Consider the following 21,094-nt stretch of genomic DNA (forward strand, 5'->3'; position numbering starts at 1 on the left):
CCAACAAATGGAGTAACTAAGAATAAATGGATAAATTCCTAGAAACATACAACCTACTGAGATTAAATCATAAAGAAATAGAAAGTCTGAATAGATTCTATGACTAGCATGGAGATTTAATCAGTGATCAAAAACCTTCCAGTAAAGAAAAGCTCAGGACCAGATGGTTTCACTGGTGAATTCTACCAAACATTTAAAATTGAAGAAGAGAGAGCACTTCCAAAATCATTTTATGAGAACAGCATTACCCTGATACCAAAGCCACACAAAGACACTACAAAAAAAGAAAATTACAGGCCAAAATTCTTAATGAAAATGGACGCAAAAATTCTGAACAAAATACTAGCAAACTAAATTCAATAGTAGCAAGATCATACACCATAACTAAGTGGGATTTATCCCTAGAATGCAAAGATATAAAAATCAATTTATGTGATGTACCATATTAACAGAATAAAGGATAAAAATCACATGATTGTCTCAATAGATTTAGAAAAAGCATTTCACAAAATTTAACACTCTTTCATGATAAAAGCTCTCAACAAACTAGGAATAGAAGGAAAATATCTCAACATAATATCTCAACATATGTTAATATAAAAAGACCACAGCTAACATCATACTCAATGATGAAAAACTAAAAGCTTTTCCTCTAAGATGATGAACAAGGCAATGATGCCCACTCTCACCTTTTTTATTCAACATAGTATTGGAAGTCCTAGCCAAAGCAATTAGGGGAAAAAGAGGGCATTTAAATCAGAAAGGAACAGGAAAAATTGTCCCTGTTTTCAGATAACATGATCTTATATATAGAAAACTTTAAAGACTCCATTAAAAAATTGTTGGTGGATTGCTTGAGCCCAGGAGTTTGAGGTTGCTGTGAGCTAGGCTGACATCATGGCACTCTAGCCAGGGCAACAGAGTGAGACTCTGCCTCAGGGGAAAAAAAAAAAATTGTTGGAACTAATAAGCACATTCAGTAAAGCTGCAGGATACAAAATTAACATACAAAAATCAATTGCACTTCTATACTTTAACAACAAAAAAAAATTAGGGAAACAATTCTATTTATAGTAGCACCAAAAATAGTAAAATACCCAGGAATAAACTTAACTAAGGAGATGAAAGATTTGTATACTGAAAACTACAAAACATTGCTGGAAGAAATTAAACAAGACACAAACAAATGGAAAAACATCTCTGTGTTTATGGATTAGAAGATTTTATATTGTTAAAATGTCCGTACTTCCTAAGACGATCTATAGATTCAATGCAATCTCTATCAAAATCCCAATGGTATTTTTTTACTGAAATAGAAAAAAAGCAATTCTAAAATTAATATGGAACTACAAAAGGACATGAATAGCCAAATACATCTTGAGAAAGAAGGACAAAGCAGGTATTATACTTCCTGATTTCAAATATTAATATATTACAAAGCTACAGCAATCAGAATAGTATGGTTCTGACATAGACAGACATATAGACCAGTGGAACAGAATAGTCCAGAAATAAATTCACATATATATGTTTGACTGATCTTCAACAAAGGTGCCAAGAATATACAGTGTGGACAGATAGTCTCCTCAACATGTGGGGGTAGGAAAACTGCATATCCACATGTAAAAGAATGAAATTGGACCTTTATCTTATACCACACACAAAAATCATCTCAGAATGGTTTAAAGACTTGAACATAAGACTTGAAAATGTAAAACTCCTAGAAGAAAACATTGGAAAAAGGCTCCATGATGTTAGTCTTGGCAATGGTTTCATGGACATGACACCAAAAGGAGAGGCAACAACAAAAAGAAACTAAACAAGTGGGACTGCACCCAACTAAAAAGCTTCTGCACAGCAAAGGAATCAATGAACAGAGTGAAAGGGCAATGTATAGAAGGGGAGAAAATATTTGTAAACCATATATCTGACAAGCGATTAATCTCCAAAATATAAAAGGAATTCCTACACCTCAATAGTAAAAAAAAAAAAAAAACCCAGAAAACAAAAAACCTAATAGTCTGATTAAAAAATAGGCCAAGGACTTGAATAGACATTTCTCCAAAGAAGATACGCAAATGGCCAACCTGTATAAGAAAAAGTGCTCAAAGTAACTAATCATCAGGGAAAAGCAAATCAAAACCACAATGGGATATCACCTCACACCTCTCAGGTTGGCTATGATCAAAAAACCAAAAGACCACAAGTGTTGGTAAGGATGTGGAGAAATTGAAACTCTTTCACACTGTTGGTGGAAATGCAAAATGGTGTAGCCACTATGTAAAACAGTATGGAGTGTCCTCAAAAAAAAAAAAAACCCAGAACAAACAAAAAAACTACCATATGATTCAGCAATCCCAACTCTTCATATTTATAAAAATTATTGAAATCAGAATCTTGAAGCAATAGTAACACCCCATTGTTCATTACAGCACTATTCACAATTGTCAAGATGTTGAAAGGACCTAAATGTCCATGGGCAGATGAGTGGATATAGAAAATGTGGTATGGACATACATAATATAATACCACTCATATTGCAGAATGTCCTTCTTTCTGAAGGATCCTTAGAGAAGGATATTCTGCAACATGTCACAACATGGAGGAACCTTGAGCACATTATGCTTAGTGAAAAAAGCCAGTTACAGAAAGACAAATGTTGCATAATTCTGCTTATGTGAAGTATCTAAAACAGTCAATTCATAGTATCAAAGAGTGAAATGATGATTGCCAGGGGCTAGGGGAGGGGATAAGGGAAAGTTATTGATCAATGGGCATAAAGTTTCAGTTAAGCAAGATGAATAAGCTCTAGAGAGCTGCTGTATGACATTGTACCTACAGTCAACAATAATGCATTGTACACTTAAAATTTGTTAAGAGGGTAGATTTTTTGTTAAGTGTTCTTATCATAATAAAATATAATGAAAAAAGAAAACAACTAAAAACCGCCGAAGAGAGTGAACAGACAAGCCACAGCACGAGGAAATATATTTGCAATATGTGTGTCCGACAAAGAACTTTCATACAGAATATAAGAAGATCTCCAAATCAATGCACAAAAACAGGCAACCACTTCACAAAAGAGGGAATGGTCCCAATGGACAATAAATCTATGAAAAGGTCCTCAAGGTAGTTATGAAGGAAATTATAATCTCAATGTGATACAGCTACACAGCCATCAGAATGGTTACAATTTAATAGAAACTCAAAATTCCAATTTGGGGAGGTTGTAAAGCAAATGGAACTTGTACACATTGCTGGTGGGAGTGTTAATTAGCACAACACTCTGGAAAACTGGCATTATCTAGTAAAAATAAACAATTTTATATCTTATGATTCAGTATTTTTATTCCTAGGTATATATATTCAAACATGTGGGCACCAATTAGATATCAAGAAAGTTTGTAGCAGCATTATACAATAGTATCCCTAAGTGGAACAACCCAAATATCTATGAGCAGTAGAGTAGATAAATAAATTGTAATACATGCATACAGTAGAATCCTGTATATCAATGAGAATGAACAAGTTGCTGTTAGGCACAAAAACATGAATGAATCTCACAAATTATGGAGTAAAAGAAGTCAGATACCAAAGAATACATACTATGTGATTCCATTTCTATGTTGCTCAAAAACAGGCAAAATGTACTCTTTAGTAACAGAAGGAAGAGCAGTGGTTACCTGGAAGAGGGTGGTAATGACTCGGAGGAAGCACAAAGGAGGTTTCGGGGTGCTAGCAATATTCTATGCCTCGATGTGGTGGTAACACAGGTGTGCTCACTTTGGGGTTGGCAGCCTGGGCTTGAATCCTGGCTCATTGAAGGATTAACCTGTCCAAGTCTCAGTTTCTTCATTTGCAAATTTCAGAAAATAAGACCCAGAAAGATGGATCAGGTGACACAGATAAAGCTCCTAGCCCAGGGCCTGGCATGAGCTGGTGGCTCCACAGGTGTTGGTTCCTTTGCCCTCACTCTGTGGCTGTAAATGCACTGCCCAACCTAGTTAGACAGGACACCACCCCTCCCCTCCTCCTCTGCTACCACCACATAGGGCAGTGAGGCTTTCTTGAAGGCAGACAGCCATCTATGCAACAGGCTGCTGCTGCGGTAGCCTGTGGCTACTAAACAGAGTAAAGCTGTGGAACTTGCCCAGGGACCACACCTATAACCTTGGCTTTATCGGGCTGCGCTGCAGGCTGCATACATAGGACATATACTGCAAGCGTGAGGGATCTTTTCTAGTTTTAACTCTTCCTGGGGACAGCGTGGCTGTCTGATGCAGATACATGCCTGCCATTTTTATTTATTCAGTCTCTTAGAATAAAGGAAGAAGTGATGGCGTGGAGGGTATCCCAGGCATTTGGCTGAATCCCAGTGTTCAGGATTAGCTTTTACCTCCCTGGCCTCTTCCTGCAATTCCTCTTGGATCGGGTGTCCTCGGCTTCCTGTCCTAAACTGTTGGAGGGTGGTTGCCGGGCAGCTGGGAAACATCTGCAGCCGCATTCCACCTTCATTAGAGAGGTGGGCAAAGTGATATATGTGTGAATTTTCCAAATATTGTGTGTGTTTGTGTGCACTTGTATAAAATTTCATTTTTAAGGCCCTTTGTGGAGTCCCAGGGATGAAAGCATGGAGCTGACGCTATCATTGTTACAGTGAGAGCCTCATATTGCTGGGGCATATATAATGTTTCCCAGGCATATAACGTTTTTCATTTACACAGGCAGCCTGGAGCACATTCCAACTTCAAAGATTTTTCCCTTTTAGATGGTGGTTTCCTCCTCTAAGTCCTTGGGAAAATGTTGCCACTTTTTTTTTTTTTTACCCAAATGATTGATTTTCTTGAAAAGAGCATATAGAGCTCTTGTAAAGATTTAATTTTTATGAGTTCTCTAATTCTTTCCGGAAAAACAGATCACTACTCGAAGTGACTGTGTGGGGTGTAGAACCCCCGTGGGAAGGCCGGGGCCAAGGCCGAGGGTGCTGAGCGCCCGCGGGGCGCTGGCACTGGTGGAGCAACGCAGGCCGAGGGCCTCAGGGCGGGAGGGAAGGATGCGGCCTCTGGCAGACGCAGTGTGGATTCTGGTTCCGTGTCTTCTTCGTTGTGTGTTGTGTGTTGTGTGTCCTTGGGTGCTTAATCTCATCACGAAAGCAGAATCACCACCCTGCTCTGCAGGACTAAATGAGGTAGTGTAGGCCAGTGGTTTTCAACTGGGATGACTCTGCATCCCCACCCTACCCGGGGGTGTTTTGGGAGACATCTTTGATTATCCAGACTGGGAGAGGGTTTGCTACTGGCGTCTAATGGGCAGAGGTAAGCGATGCTGTTCAACACCCTGCAATGCACAGGACAGCCCCACAACAAAGACCTAATCAGCCCAGACTGCCAATGGTGCGAGGCTGGAAGCCCTGGTGCACGTGACCACTTGGGGCAGGGCTGTCTGTCCCCTAGCGGATCTGCCCTCCCTCTCCTCTTCCCTGTGGTCTGTAATTTCTTCTCCAAGCATTCTCCCGGCGGAGGACCTCCTGGGGGTTTTCCATGCCTTTTTGGTTAGTTCACTCGCCCTTTCTCCGCTGTGGTTATCTCAGACTTCTTCAGTGCTGTTGGAAGACCCATCTACCATCCTTCCCTCTCACTCTTAGCACATGACAAGCTTTCAGGGAAAATAGACATTGACAAGAATTCATTCAATTTTCTGCTCCCAAACCCACTGACCTACTTCATGTGTAACTTTGAGGCAGACACTACTGTTTCTAACTCAAATTCACCCCTTTCTTCTTTGCCACCGTAGCCCTGATTTTGTTTGGGTGCTGGGTAAAGATGCCTTGGTCTAAGGGTGACTGTTAAGTACTAATTTCAGGTAATGTGATGTATCAAGAACTCTTCTGGAGTGCTTCTGGAAACTATTTTTCTTTCTTCTGAGAGAGAGGTGCATGAAGAGAATTATGCCCTGTGCCAATACATGCTTCCTAATTATGAATTGATCGTGTAAGGGTGTGATGCTTAGAGCTGTGGCAGCCATCTTGCAACCATGAGGCAAATGTGAAGCAAATCACAGGGTTGTTAATTCCGAGCCTGCTGACACTGAACTGCCTAATTAATGGCAGCAAAACAATAGCTTCTGACTTCCAAAATGTGAGTTCCAGTCACAATCCCAGAGGGCTTACTGTTACTTGAACCTGAAAGAATTTTTAATATATACAGCATCTTCTTTCATTTTTGTGTCAGTGAAATACCTGGATCCCATCTCTATCAACCTCTTCAGAGATTCTCCTCCTTCATTGTTTCCTTCCTCTCTTTTTAACTTTTGACCTTTTTTCTTTCTATTGGTTTTCTCTAATGAATATTAAGACATGACCAAGCCTTTCTCACTTCAAAAAAATTCATTTCCAAAACTCTTCCTACATTTATCTAGGTACTTCGTTATCTTTCATCTTAACTCTCATAGTCATTTCCTGTTAGGTTTTGCCTGTACCTGCTGTCTCCTTCTCTCTACCTCCCACCATCTCCTTCAACTTGGCAATCTGGGATTCCACGCCTACCACTCCACTGAAACTTGCCAAGGTCACCAAGACTTCTGCTTTGCCCTGGGCAATGCGTGCTTCTCAAATCTGATCTCGTCATAGCGCTTGGCACAACTGACCCACTCCACCCTGTTGACATTCTCTCTTTCCGTGGCTTTTGTAACACTGCCATCTCTGTGTGGTTTCCTCCCACCTCTGCAGCTGACTTGCAGTCTCTGTACTGAGTCCTCTTCTTCTGCCCTGTTGGAGGGTCCTCTGCCAGCTCCCCTCTCCTCCTCTTTGCTCCTACTCTGCAAAATCTCCCCAACAGCCCAGCAGCCATTCATCATCCCTATACTCCCAAACTTCTGTCTCTAATCCAGAACTTTCCTGAGTTGGGATCCACCTGCTCATCTGCTCTTGGACAACTCCACTTGGATATCTCCCAGGAACTTCAGTCTTGACATATCCAAAACTAAATTCAACATCTTTCCCCAACCTCAGATCAAACCCTGGCACCCCCTTTTACTCAGCTGCCGCAGCCTGATGCCTGGGAACCGCCGCTGACGGCTCCCTCTCCTCACCTGCGCTCCGATCTTTCCCAGTGCTGTGAGTAATGTCCTGCTTGCCCTGCCCCACAATCTCTCCCTTTCTTTATTTCCTGCCACTCTCTCCTAACTTGTCTCCCTGTCTCGAGCTTGCCCTTGCTCTACCCCAGTCTGCTTTCTAAACTGCAAATCTAACCATGTGCATCACTCTCCTGCTTAAAACCGTATGGTGGCTCTTACAGTATGATCCAAACTCATGACCATGGCTGATGAGGCTCTGTCCTCTGGTCACTTGTTTCCTTACACTCTCTGGCGTGCAGGCCTCTGCAACCTTTTCTAGAGCCCTCTGCCCTCTCCTCCTCTCCCCAGCCCAGTCTGGATGGCTCTACTTGCCTCTGAGAGCTGAGACAAGGCTCTCCACACCCACATTTTGCATTAGGAGCCACTCCCATGTCTCACGTCTGCCTCCCATCTTCACCACTGAGCTGAATTCACGTTTTTCTTTAAGCAGTTAAACCATAAGCTCCATGAGGGGAGGCCTTGTGTCTGACTTGTTCCCCATCTGTTGATGTTCACAAAATATTTGTGGAGTGACAAGAACAATAGGCATGATGTACGAACAATCATGGGTATGTCACGGTCCTCTGTCGTGCCTACAGATGACCTCTCACTCTGCTTCCTTCGTGCCCCACTTCTGACCCAACATCTCCTAAAGTCCACATGCAGGTTCTGCCCACCTGCATGTGTGCAATCTTCTTCTGCTTCACTTTGTCCTTAGGATAGTTGTGAGGCCGTGTTATTACTTTCATTGCAGAGGTAGAGATCAGGGAGCTGAAGTAAACTGCCAGAGGTCGCACAGCTGAGAAGTGGCAAAACCAGAATTCAAATGCTTTGTCCTTTAAACCCATGGTCCTTCCACCATAGTCATCTTGCATGAACATTTTATGGCTGCTTACTTTGCAGTATTGTTTAGCTCTTCATGTAAGTTCATCGTATATTGCTAACTAGAGTGTTGAGATGCAGGCCAGATGTTTTTTCACCTGGTAGGTTCTCAAGCAATAGTTGGTGGATTGACTGACAATTCCAACGTAGAGCTGGGCATAGTTTCTGGGGCTGGAGGAGTGGGAAAGGAGAGGGTTCTTTCGGGACGATTCTAGGACTCCTCCAAATTCAATTTCTGGCATAAATGGGAGCACAAGAAATGTTAGTTCTTTTCCCTCTGCCCCTCAAGAACTTTTCTGAAGTCTCTGTAAGAACCTTCCCTGGGACCTGGTTTCCTGGAGTTTGCATGGGCTGGAAACCTGGCCTCCCACCGTGTGTCTGTGTGTCCTGTCGTGACTGGGTGCGTAGTAAACGGAGCCCGAGGGCTGTTAGCCATGGCGAGTGATAGCCCTGTCAGTGTCCATAGGGTCCAGGGGGACACACCATAGCATTTGCATTCCACAGGGTCCGCTTGAGAAAATAATGCTACTCTATCTGTCCTCACCGTCTTTTAAGAAGAGGCCACTGTGGATTTCTCCCTTAGTATTCATTTGTCTATTTATTTACCTAATACATATTTTTGAAAACCAGTAGGAGGCTTTGTATAAGCCACTGGGAATTCAGATCACAGAGAGACGATTACAGAAACTGGAGAGGTTCTGGGGCAAGTGTTAGGAAAGGCTGTCTGGAGGAAGTAATGAGCCCACTGGGACCTGGGAGAGGAGGGGTGTTCTGAGGGGCAGTGTGGGCAGCACAGTGGCTGACACTGGGGGGAGATGTAGGAGAAACCCCAGCCTCTGGCTCTGCCTTTCGGAAACTCAAAATTAAGTTAAAAGGGAAAAGGTCCTTTGATATAGTTAAGAAACATGCCAAACACTAGCTATTCAGTGTCCAAATGGATGAAATATTTTAAAAAATTGTTTTTATTTCAGCATATTACAGGGGTACAAAAGTTTAGGTTACATATATTGTCTTTGCCCCACCTGAGTCAGAGCTTCAAGCGTGTCCATTCCCCAGATGGTGCACACCGTACCCATTAGGTGTGGATATACCCATCCCCTCCTACCCCCTCCCACCTGCCTGACACCCAATGAATGTTATTACTATATGTGCACTTAAGTGTTGATCAGTTAATACCAATTTGATGGTGAGTACATGTGGTGCTTGATTTTCCATTTTTGTGATACTTCACTTAGTAGAATGGGCTCTAGCTCTACCCAAGATAATACAAGAGGTGCTAGATCACCGTTGTTTTTTGTGGCTGAGTAGAACTCCATGGTATACATATACCACATTTTATTAATCCACTCATGTATTGATGGGCTACTTGGGTTGTTTCCACATCTTTGCAATTGTGAATTGTGCTGCTATAAACATTCAAGTGCAGATGTCTTTTTTTATAGAATGTCTTTTTTTCTTTAGGGTAGATGCCCAATAGGATTGTTGGATCAGATGGTAGTTCTGCTTGTAGTTCTTTGAGGTTTCTCCATATTACTTTCACAGAGGTTGCACTAGTTTGCAGTCCCACGAGCAGTGTATGAGTGTCCCTATCTCTCCACATCCATGCCAACATTTATTGTTTTGGGACTTTTTGATAAAGGATATTCTCACTGGAGTTAAGGGATATCTCATTGTGGTTTTGATTTGCATTTCCCTGATGATCAGAGATGTCAGAGCATTTTTCATATGATTGTTGGTCATTAGTCTGTCTTCTTTTGAAAAGTTTCTTTTCATGTCCTTTGTCCACTTTTTGATAGGGTTATTTGATTTTTTTCTTGCTGACTTTCCTGAGTTCTGTATAGATTCTAGTTATCAGCCTTTTATCAGATGTGTAGCATGAGAATATTTTCTCCCATTCTGTAGGTTGTCTATTTGCTCTCGTGATAGTTTCCTTGGCTGTGCAGAAGCTTTTTAATTTAATCAGGTCCCATTTATTTATTTTTGTTTTTGCTGTGATTGCCTTTGGGGTCTTCTTCATAAATTCTTTGCCTAGGCCAATGTCTATAAGAGTTTTTCCAACATTTTCTTCTAGAATTCTTATAGTTTCATGCCTTAGGTTTAAGTTTGTTATCACCGTGAGTTGATTTTTGTGAGAGGTGCAAGGTGCAGATCCTGTTTCAGTCTTCGACATGTGGCTATTCAATTTTCCCAGAACCATTTATTGAATAAGGAATCTTTTCCCCAGTGTATGTTTTTGTCTGCTTTGTCAAAGATTAGATGGCTATATGAGGATAATTTCATATCTGGGCTCTCAGTTCTATTCCATTGGTCTATGTCTCTGTTCTTGTGCCAGTACCATGAAATCTAAAGAATTTCCATAAGGGATTGGGATGAGAGCCTCACCACATAAGGGTACCTACTGAGGAAGTGAGTTCCCATCACTGGAGGTATTCAAGCAGGTCTGGAAGGCCACTTTGAAAAAGGTGGGGTGGCCACTTTGAAAAAGGGGAGGTGGCAGAATTTATATACAGAGGAGGACAGTGTTTTCCAAGTTGACAAATTTTTTCTAAAATGTCTGTATGAACTTCAGTTGTTCAACTGCCTCTCTCATGATTTTTGCTATGCCTGAATTCCAACTGTGTTATTATTTATGCACTGTTGCAGTTAAATAGGTATATTTAAAAAGGAAGCTAGTGCAGATCTATGCCTACAACATAATCTCTAACATTTAGGTGAAAACAGTAAGGTGTAAAAAGGTGTGATGGAGCCCATTATTTGTGTGAAAAGACACATTTACACTCACCTATACTTGTTCATGCATGAACTATTGCTAGAAAGTACAAAATAGGCTGGCAATACTGGTTGCCTCTGGGCAGGGTGCTGACAGATGGGGCATATATACTTATTGAAAAAAGAATGAAAATCATTTAAACAATCAGTATCAATTCCATGCCCATTTTGTAAATTAGAATGTATGCTATATACCCATGGGAAGAAAACTTGAGTAGTAAACAGCTGCCTTTCTTTATTTTTCTATATTTTCTAAAATTTCTATAGGAAAGGTACACATGGTTTTTGATTTAAAAATTGTGTTAAATGACACTGCCAGAGAGTGGAGAATAAAGCAGACAAAGGTAAGAGGTAGGCGGAGGCTGCGAGAGCTACATGTAGGCTTAGGGAGGGGTGATGGGAAAGCACCGCAGCTGGGATGAGGAAAGATGTTTGGGGTGTGTGAATTGGAAGGGAGTTTGGGCCCTGAAGATTGGACCAAGAATCCAGGGGGAAAAGGATCCCAGGGAGATCAGGGACTGATTTCGATTCCTCCAGTGAGGGCCGGAGGGCTAGGGAAGGGCTTCAGCTGGAGGAATCCTGGAGGCTGGGAGCAGGATTGCACCTGAGCAAAGGGAAGGGAAGGCTGGGGGAGGCCCCAGGCGGAGAACCAGGACTGGGGCAAGCTGGTGGTGACAGGTGCCAGGGAGTTGTCAGGGCCACTGGATTTCACAATCCCAGGAGGCATCTTTCTCTTTGCCCTTGTACACGCAGCCTGAGTAGCTGGACTTGGCAGGCTGAGCTGGGACCAGCAGGGGAGCTGAGCAGGTTGAGGGAAGGCAGGCTGCCAGGGGACACCCAGAGGTGAGAGCTGAGGAGGGCCTAGGAGGAGGGAGGGGCCCAGGAAGAGCCCTGCATCAGGGTGAGCTGGGCCTAGGAGATGCAGGGGGCCTGTGGGAAGATCTGGCTTGAGCGTTCTCGTGTTCCAACTGCAGCAGGTTGTGTGGCTGTCTTCCTGATGTGGAATATGACCGTGTGTGCCTGGAGGCCAAGCCCTGGCCAATGAAGTGGAGGTGTTATCCGTGCATTGCTCAGTCACCCCCACTCTAGTGGTGGCAGGCATGCCATACCTTAGAGAAGGCTGGCCAGGGTGGACGAGGGACTAGCTAGCCTGGGAGGTCACATGGCACCAGCAGGTGTCAGATTCCAGGCTGCTGAGAGAAGCCCTAACTCTCTGGAGTGGTTGAGGTAGACGGAGGACCCGTGGCTTCTGGAGGCAGAGACGCCAAAAGTGAAAGAGACCTTTGGCAGGTAGGCCAACCTCTAAAAAGTGATTTACTGAATCTATGTGTAATGAATGCCGCGATAGGAAAGGTGGTGGGCAGTAGAGAGGAAGTAGACATAGTCCTCGTTTTCCTTTTCCTCATGGGTCACGGAAGGGGGTCCCGCAAAGTGGAATAATAAAATCAACTTGCTGTCCACCCTGTCTCCTACTATTGAAAATTCCGGTTGATATAAGGCATGGCTCCCAAATAGCCTTATTAGTCTCCTTGGAAAGGAAGTTAAGGCCTCTTAGAAATCTTAAATTTAAGATTCTAAAAACATTCTTTCCCATAGTTCTGAAAATCTACCACTGTATTTATTTATCTCTCTGTTTAGGAATCCATCAGAGACAGGGGTTTCATTCTCCTTTCAGACTAGGCAACAAGAAGACACGCTTTCCTTTTCTCTAGTTGCCCCTAGAAGAAAATGACATTTGCTTATACAGTTCTATTTTTTTTTCCTTTTTGTTTTTAATTATAAAAAGCTTCTAGCAGCTGATTTATTATATAGGGAACAAATTGTGTCTTTGAGACCCAGTGCACTGTAATTACTTGAGTTAGCACTGCGGATATCTACGCAGGGGCCAGCAGTCAATTTTGACTCAGAATAGATAATACACGGGCTGCTATTAAGTTTAATGTAGATTAATGTGAGTTGCTTCCCTTTGCACGTATGTATGCAGGTACCAATAATTAAGATTAATTTCTACTAGATAGAATGGCCTTCATTGTGCACAGTGCCAGAAAATGCTCCTTTAATAGCTGTTAATTGGATATATTTGCTTTGATGGTGAAATCCTGATTAGTCTTGTTACCCTGAAAACTCCCCTCCCTGCTCGCCCCCCCCCCCCCCGCCCCTGCCCCCGCCCCCACCCACACTTCAGGAGAAAAGGAGATTGACAATCTCTTTTTCCCCTAAAGTGGAGTTAGAGCTTGGGAAGTGATAGACTGTTTTGCACTCCGTGGTCTGAACCCGTGCACTCCATTTTCCCACGAATCATTCCTAGCTAGTTCCACTTACTAAGGGCCTACTGTGTGCTAGGTGCTTGACTGCCACGTTCACTCTTAAGGCCAACGCTGCGAGATGGAAATTACTACCCTGTTTGTACAAATGAAGATACTGAGGTTAAGCGGTGTTAAAGCATTTGCCCAAGGCCACGGGCTGGGAAATGACGGAATGGGGGATTCCGTCCAACCACTTCCGAAATAAATACATAAGAATTTTAAAAATCTTAAAAGTTGCCAAGATGGGCCATTATCTTATCAACAACTATTGTTCTCTTCCATTTTCCTGCTTCTCTGCAGGTTTCAGAGCCTGACCTGAAGCGCAGTCTCCCTACCTTCCCTGGGTCTCTCTTCACTACTATTTCTCCTCCTCCTCGCATTGATGGTTCCAGGCCAACTGGAAAGAAAATGGAAACCTTCAGAGTTAGTCAAAAGCACCAGGCAAAAGGTGGGCTATTTTCTCAACAGGTCCCAAAGGCTGGTTTAAGGGAAAGCTGTGAAATGGTAATAGTTCTAGAAAGGTTTTTTACTTCTCCGTAGCAGTAATACCCTTCCCCCTTCCCATTCTGTGATGGGAACTTCCTTTCTTGTATTTTCATGTTTTTCGTACAGCGTAGGTACTCTTCTAAAAAGCAAAAACTCCTGGCGACAGTGACCCAGAACCAGCTTCTGTTGGCTAAGGCAGGTGGTAAAGGAAAGAAGCTGAGGAACCACATGAGGAGAGGAGGCTCGAAGATGGGCTTTGCCCCTCTTGATTTTGCTCCAGGTTGGTGGAGTCTTTAGAAGACCTCAGGTGTGATTTGGGGTACGCAGTGGGTGCTGGCTGCTCTCACATGGCCCTAGGGGAGGACTGTGTGCTTTGCCTGGGAGAGCGGAGTTGGAATCTTGCCTCTGTCACAGATGAGCTGTACGACCCTGATCCACTTACTCAACCTCTCTGAGCCTCAGTTTCCTTTCTTCCAATACCATCTGATTCACAAGTGTTCTTGTTTTTTGTTTTCCAAGAGGAAATGAGATCATCTGTATTATATTTAACACAGGATTTGGCACTTTCAATGAATATCATTTCCCTTTCTGTTTCTAGGAACTGTGGCCCTATTGAGGTTTAAAGGGAAGCAACAATCTTCATGAAATGTTTTTCGTGGGGGAGCTGAATTTGCACTGACAACACTGGGCAGGAAAAAAATTCTCTCTGGGTCTCTTTTGGGAGTCACTCAAATCCTTCCTCATCTTCCTATAAAATTAGAAAGTTGGACTCAGTCATTGGGGTGCCAGTGGCATTTTGAATGGGCAATTCATCATTGCATGGGCCTGTCTTGCACATTATAGTACATTTAGCATAACCTTCCCTGCCCACTAATTATCCACAGCACCCTCAGTCATTGCAACAACTTACTGTCACATTTCTGAGTGCCCTTTGGGAGATCCTACATCCCCCTGACCTAATTGAAAGCCACTGGCTGAGTTTCCTAGTTCTAATATTCCTCATTGGCACCCTGCAGGCCTGTCCCTGTGAGAGCACAAGTCAGGCTCACTGTCCCAGCAACAGCTTCTGATGGACTGAGGAAGTCGCCCATGCCAGAGGTCCTGCTACAGAGCAGACAGTCCCCTGCCCAGGGGCCCGCTTCAGGGGCTGGTCTAGCCACCCACCTTCCTTCCTCACCACTGGGTGTTTGGTGTCAGCTTGGCTCCCAAATCCTCGGCTGGCACACGCTGGCCACGGAGCATGTGAACCTGAAGAGGTGAAGTGCCCTGATTGCTCTCTTGACACTCTGTTCTCACGTGGCTCTGAGTTGACAGAGGAGATTTAAGGCTTGTTTCCCTTCTGCACGATATCGTACAGGCTAATTGCCCCCTTTCATCAGAAGTTTAAAGTGAAATTAGAAAGAAATATTACGGATGTCTAGAAAATAAGACATGGTTTTGGGGATAAGTCAAATAGATGCAATTAATAGCTGCAAAGGTTTTTAATCGGATCTAGCTTCTGCTTCCAGAACTCTGTATGTAAATCCCATTACAGTTGTAAAGTGAACATATTAAACTGTATTTTTTTCTGATAAAAGTATAGCCGGGATTTAGTAGCTCTGGCTGTGGAATCTGGCCTGGGTTTGACTCTTCCGTCATTTATTAGCTGTGTGATATCATGTGAATTACCAAACTCTGACAGCCTCAGTTTCTCATTTGAAAATGGGGAAAATAAAACCCATCTTGCAGATGAATGCTGTGAGAATTTAATAAAATGGTGTCAGAAAATAACCAATATGATGCCTGGGCACATGGGAGGAATGTAATTGAGAGTATTATAATTAAGAAGGAGAATAGCTTATGAAGAAGCAAAAATCGTAAGTCCCAGAATGGGCTTTAATTACAACAAGATGGGCCAAAGTTAACTCTAAAAAAAAAAAAATTCTTGAGGATATATATTGTTTTACTTTGGGGCAAAGAGTAAGAGAATGTCTAGAATTCTTGGAAAAACCTTTAGGAATATATGACCTAGCCCGTCAGAAATAGGACCTGACCAGACAGAGGGAGAAAGATAAGGTTAGTGATTTTCCACCCTCAGACCGTGTGTGACTGATTTCACCCTGATGTGATGGCTGTGTACTCACATGCCACTGTACATCTGATGGGGCAGACACGTGCCAGGCAGGTGTGCTTGTGTCTTGGCTGAGGATGAGCTTGTGAAGTTTGACCTGAGTGGACGTGCATAGAACTGGCTTTTGAAAAGAACCAGTGCAGAGGTCTCTCTCCCTAATAAGGCCACACTTACAGGAAGAGAATTGCATATGCCCAAGTTTGGCCAGAGACACTGGATTCAGAGATCCACGTGCAGACAAGGAAACTGGCAGCAAGAATTGGCATTTTAAGATATGAACATTTGTGACAGGATACATCAGCAAGGAGTGGGACTTGGAGGGCCAGGACCTGAGTGGGGCCCATAAGATTAACCTCGGTGCCACAGAATAATCACAGAACTAAGCAGCCAGGTGGAGCAATGTCCTGGACAGGCTATGAGAGTTCAGTGTGGCTTTCTCGGGCATGCTCAGCATATGATTGTTGAATTCTACTCTGTGATTTTGGAGTGTGTGAGTAGTGGGAACAACTGAGAGGCCATGGCAGGGATATTAGCCTGCCCAGATGTTACAGCAAGTGTTATAGCGGGTGGTCCCGAGGACAAACCGAGCGGCACACGGAGAGTTGGAGAATCAAAGTTTATTCGCCGGCGGACTTAGAGGGATCTCACCACCAAATTCTGAGCCCCATCTACCCGAGTTTTCCCACCTTTATTAAGTTGGGGTGGTCCAAGGGGTAGGGTCTCAGGTGGCTAATGCGCTGCCAGGTAATAGGTTAGTTGATGTGTCAGGTAATAGGTATTATGTTGATGCACCAGGCAATAGGTTTAGTGTTATGCTGATGCACCAAGTGATAGGTTAGTATTATGCTGATGAGGGTCTTCCATGAGGGGTGGGGGTCTTAGGTGGCTGATACACCAAGTAATAGATGGGGGTTTTCCTTATCACAGATGGGGCTTGTGCGGATGTCTAGAGATCATTACTGAAGGTGGGCAACAGCTGCTGAGGCTGAGCTTGCTGTTAGGGATGGATTTTATTCAACATTATTAAGGGATATCATGTAGACTGGAATTCCTGCTTTTTTTTTTTTAAACAAGGTCTCACTCTGTTGCTCGGGCCGGAGTGCCATGGCTTCATCATAGCTCACTGCTGCCTCAGACTCCTGGGCTCAAGTGATCCTCTTGCCTCAGCCTCCCAAGCAGTTGAGACTACAGATGCATGCCACCACACTCTGCTAAATGTTTCTATTTTTTATAGAGACCTGGGCTATGCTGCCCAGACTGGTCCTGAACTTCTGGCCTCAAGCAATCCTCCTGCCTCAGCTTCCCAAGTGCTAGGATTACAGGCATGGGCCACTGCACCTGGCCCTTGCTGTATCAAGGATATTTGAGATGAAAGGAGGAAAAATGGTTAGGAAGAAGAAAGAAGGATAAGAAAGGAAGAAATGGATGAAAGAAAACTGAATATAAAATTGAATTGGAAGCACTCTGAGCAGTTCTGGGTGTAACACTCAAAAGTGGAACTGTAGGTACAGAGAAAGCCCAGACAGTGGCGAGGACAAAGGGAAGGTTGGATAGCCCATGCAGAAGAATGCAACAGGATGCCTACCCCTCACCACTCACAAAAATTAATTCAAGATGGATAAAAGGCTTACATCTAAGGCATGAAACCATAAGAATTCTAGAGGAAAATGTAGGAAAAACTCTTACAGATATTGGCCTATGCAAAGAATTTATGACTAAGACCCCAATCGCAATCATGGCAACAACAAAAATTCATAAATGAGATTAGTTAAACTAAAAAGCTTCTACACAGTTAAGGAAACAATCACAGAGAAAATAGACAACCTACAGAATGGGAGAAAATGTTTGCAAACTACGCATTTGATAAAGGGCTAATACCCAGAATTTACAAAGAACTCAAGCAAATCAGCAAACCCTCCTCCCCAAACAACCCTGTTAAAAAGTGAGCAAAAGATGTGAATACAAGCTTCTCAAAAGAAAAAAGACAAAAGGCCAATAAACATATGAAAAAATGCTCAACATCACTAATTATCAGGGAAATGAAAATTAAAACCACAATGAGATATCACCTTATCTCAGTTAGAATGGATTTCATTAAAAAGTCCAAAAACAATAGATGCTGGTGTGGATGTGGAGAGAAAGGAATGCTTATATTAATACATTGTCTGTGGGACTGCAAATTAGTACAACCCTCATGGAAAACAGTATGGAGATTCCTCAAAGAACTAAAAGTAGACCTACCATTCAATCTAGCAATCCTACTATTGGGTAACTACCCAAAGGAAAAGAAGACTTTTCATCAAAAAGGCACATGCCCTCAAATGTTTATTGCAGCACAATTCATAATTGCAAAGATGTGGAATCAACCCAGGTACCCATCAACTCATGAGTGGATTAATAAAATGTGGTATATGCATACCATGGAGTACTACTCAGCCATAAAAAAGATGAATTAATACCTTCTGCAACAATCTAGATGGAACTAGAGACCATTCTCTGAAGTGAAGTATCTTAAGAATAGAAAAACACACACCACATGTACTCATTATTAAACTGGAACTAACCGATGAGCACACATGTGCACAGAGGGAAGTAAAACTCAGTGGAAATCAACCAGTGGGGAGGAGGGAGGAGAGGAGGGGAAAACACAGGTACAATGGACAGTATTTGGGTGATGGGCACACCTATAGCTGGGACTCGAGCATTACAAAGGTGATCCATGTAACTTAAAACATTTGTACACACTTAATATTTTAAAATTTAAAAAAAGAAAGAAAAAGAAAAAACGAAAAATCTTCACTACACTCAGTAGGAGCTGGGATGTGCTCAAAGCTGTCATGTCATAGAAAGACAGGTGTAAAGCCACCGTGGGCACAGTCACAAACCTTCTGGATTCTAGTCCAATGATCAGACTGCTTCAAGAAGGTAGTTTGAACACAAATTAAAGGGAACATTTCTTTTCATTCCATTAAATTATTATACGGAACATGAAGTGGTTATGGATTGAAATTATTACTCATACGAATGGATAGAATTTACATGGAGGCAGGTTTAGCATGAAATTTATCATTAAAAACCTGTCCAGTGATGAGGCAGACTTCCTTAAGACATCTTGAACCCCTGGTAACAGAAAGCGATCTGTTAGGCAGGCAGTGCAAGTGATTGCTGCACCGGCCGACAGTTGAACCAAAGACCTCTCAATTCTCTTTTTAATTCCTAGGTTTTATGTTTCTAGAATCAAGAAGGACTTAGATAAATTCTTATGTGGCAGATCCCATCACAGGTTCTGATTGGAGACTGAAATACGGTATAATGCAAATTTATGGAATGACGTAGGGGAGGAAGGAAGTGAAGAAGAGGAAGATAAAAGGGCACTAGCCTGGATTGTGCTCTGACCTGGGCTAAGGTTTATTAATATAATGTCTCATTTAATCCTCAGTTACCCTGGGAGGTAGGTGTGGTTAGCTCCAGTCTTACAGATGAGGAAACAAATGCTTAGAGAGGTTAAGTGAACTGTCTGAGGTGACACAGTTAGTGAGGAACACATGGATTTTTTGCCTATTCTTTCTGAAGACTAGTCCAAGTTCTCTCTGCCATGCCATTTGCCGCTCGAGTGCCCTAGCCTGTTATTTTCCTGGGTGCTGCTGTCCAACATGGCTCTGGCCAGATGGCCCCTGGCTCTGTGTGGTGCTACCTACCTTATGTTCTGTTGTTATCTAAAGGATACTCATCTCCAGGCAGGACTGTATAGTGGTTAGTGAATTGGAGTGGAAGTAAGAATGCGTTGGCTGTTTTCCTCTTCTGTTCAACTGCAAAAGGCAACTCTCTCCCAATCACCCCCCTCAACACATCACCAAAAAATAATAATTGAGTAACACTTTATTACTTATAATTTTTTTGTAAAATATTTATCCTTGGAAGTCAGAAAACAAAATTCTTGTCCCAGGGCAAGATTTTATGCTTTCTGTGCCTAGCTACTTGATTTTAAAAGCAAAGAAAAGAAGGAAAAGCTAAATTATCTCTAAAGTTTTCAAGTTAGATATATTTATTGTATACTATGTCATAATATATAAATTATATTCACATGTATATGTGTATATACATACATATATATACTTATATTAATGTTAATATTTAAATCAACATCTACTTATCTATACTAATATCAGCAACAGTGATAGAATTATCCAATAATCCAAAGTCAGGAAATATTAATAGTTTAAAATCCATTGTTTGGTTTTAGAGTCCATTATTTAGTGATCTTGCTGTAGATTTACTTAAAATAATGATAAAATAAAATTTTATTTCCTAATGGCACCCTGATTGGTTGGTACAAGTAAGAAGTCCAGGAGCACTGAAGGAAATTCACTTGGGTTGAAACAAAATCATGTGCAGAGTACTGGCCACCTGCTAAGAACTGAGCACACTTCATGTGGGGGCTGGCATGGGACAGGCCCAAGTTCGGGTCCTGACTCTCACATTGCCTGGCTAGAGTAATCTTAGGTAGGTTATTTAACTTCTCTGAGTCTTAGTTCCTCACTGGAAAGTGAGGACAATAGTACCTATCTCATAGGATTGTTGAAGGAGAGAACTGTGCAGTAAGGTACCTGACACAGGTTGGAGTTCCACAGATGGCAGCTGTATTGTCATGCAAGTCCTTCGTGGTCACCCACACTCCTGCCCTCAGGGCCTAGGCCAGTGTCTCTTCTCTTGGGTCAGCGTGTTGTGTGTTGTACAGAGTGCAAAGAGGCATTTGCCTATAGTTGGGAGAGGGGCAAAGATCATCTTGGCTGTAGAAAGAAAAGTCTCTGAAATGCAGCCTCTGGAAAAGCCATTCCCATTGGTTTCTCACCATGCCCATGAGGGTTCAGGGGGTTCCCCCACCTCTATAAATTCGCCCCGGGTCACCAAACCTTGGCAGCCTCCTGCTACAGCAGGAAAAACGCCTAGAGTGCTCCCCAGCAAGCTCTCCAGTCAAGAGGGGGTTAAAACCAACATTTGCAGATAAAGAGGTAAACATATTTACATTCCTCTCTTCACACTTTATGCATATGTCATGCAGTGAATAGTTTTAGAGGTCTGTTTGTACTATCTCTCCAGAATTTTTACAGTCTGGAGGACACAAAATCTCTATAAAGTGACTTATTGAAATAGAAGCAGATTGGTAAAACCGTTTCCCTCTTATGAACTGTGAAGAATGATCCTCTAAATGAAATCAGGAAGGAACTGGACAGAATCTTGTTTAATGGTCTGACAAAATGAATCACAACGATTCCAGACATCCATCACTGCTAAAAGGGGACCACAAATGATCTGTGAACCACTATATATTGATTACCCATGTAGTACAAGTGTCGGATTTAATGTTCACACACCATAGAGAGGCGGCAGGGACAGATGGTGCCTTAACTCTTCTTTGATAGATTTT

Source organism: Eulemur rufifrons, chromosome 1 (genome assembly GCF_041146395.1).
Source record: "Eulemur rufifrons isolate Redbay chromosome 1, OSU_ERuf_1, whole genome shotgun sequence".
Taxonomy (NCBI): Eukaryota; Metazoa; Chordata; class Mammalia; order Primates; family Lemuridae; genus Eulemur; species Eulemur rufifrons.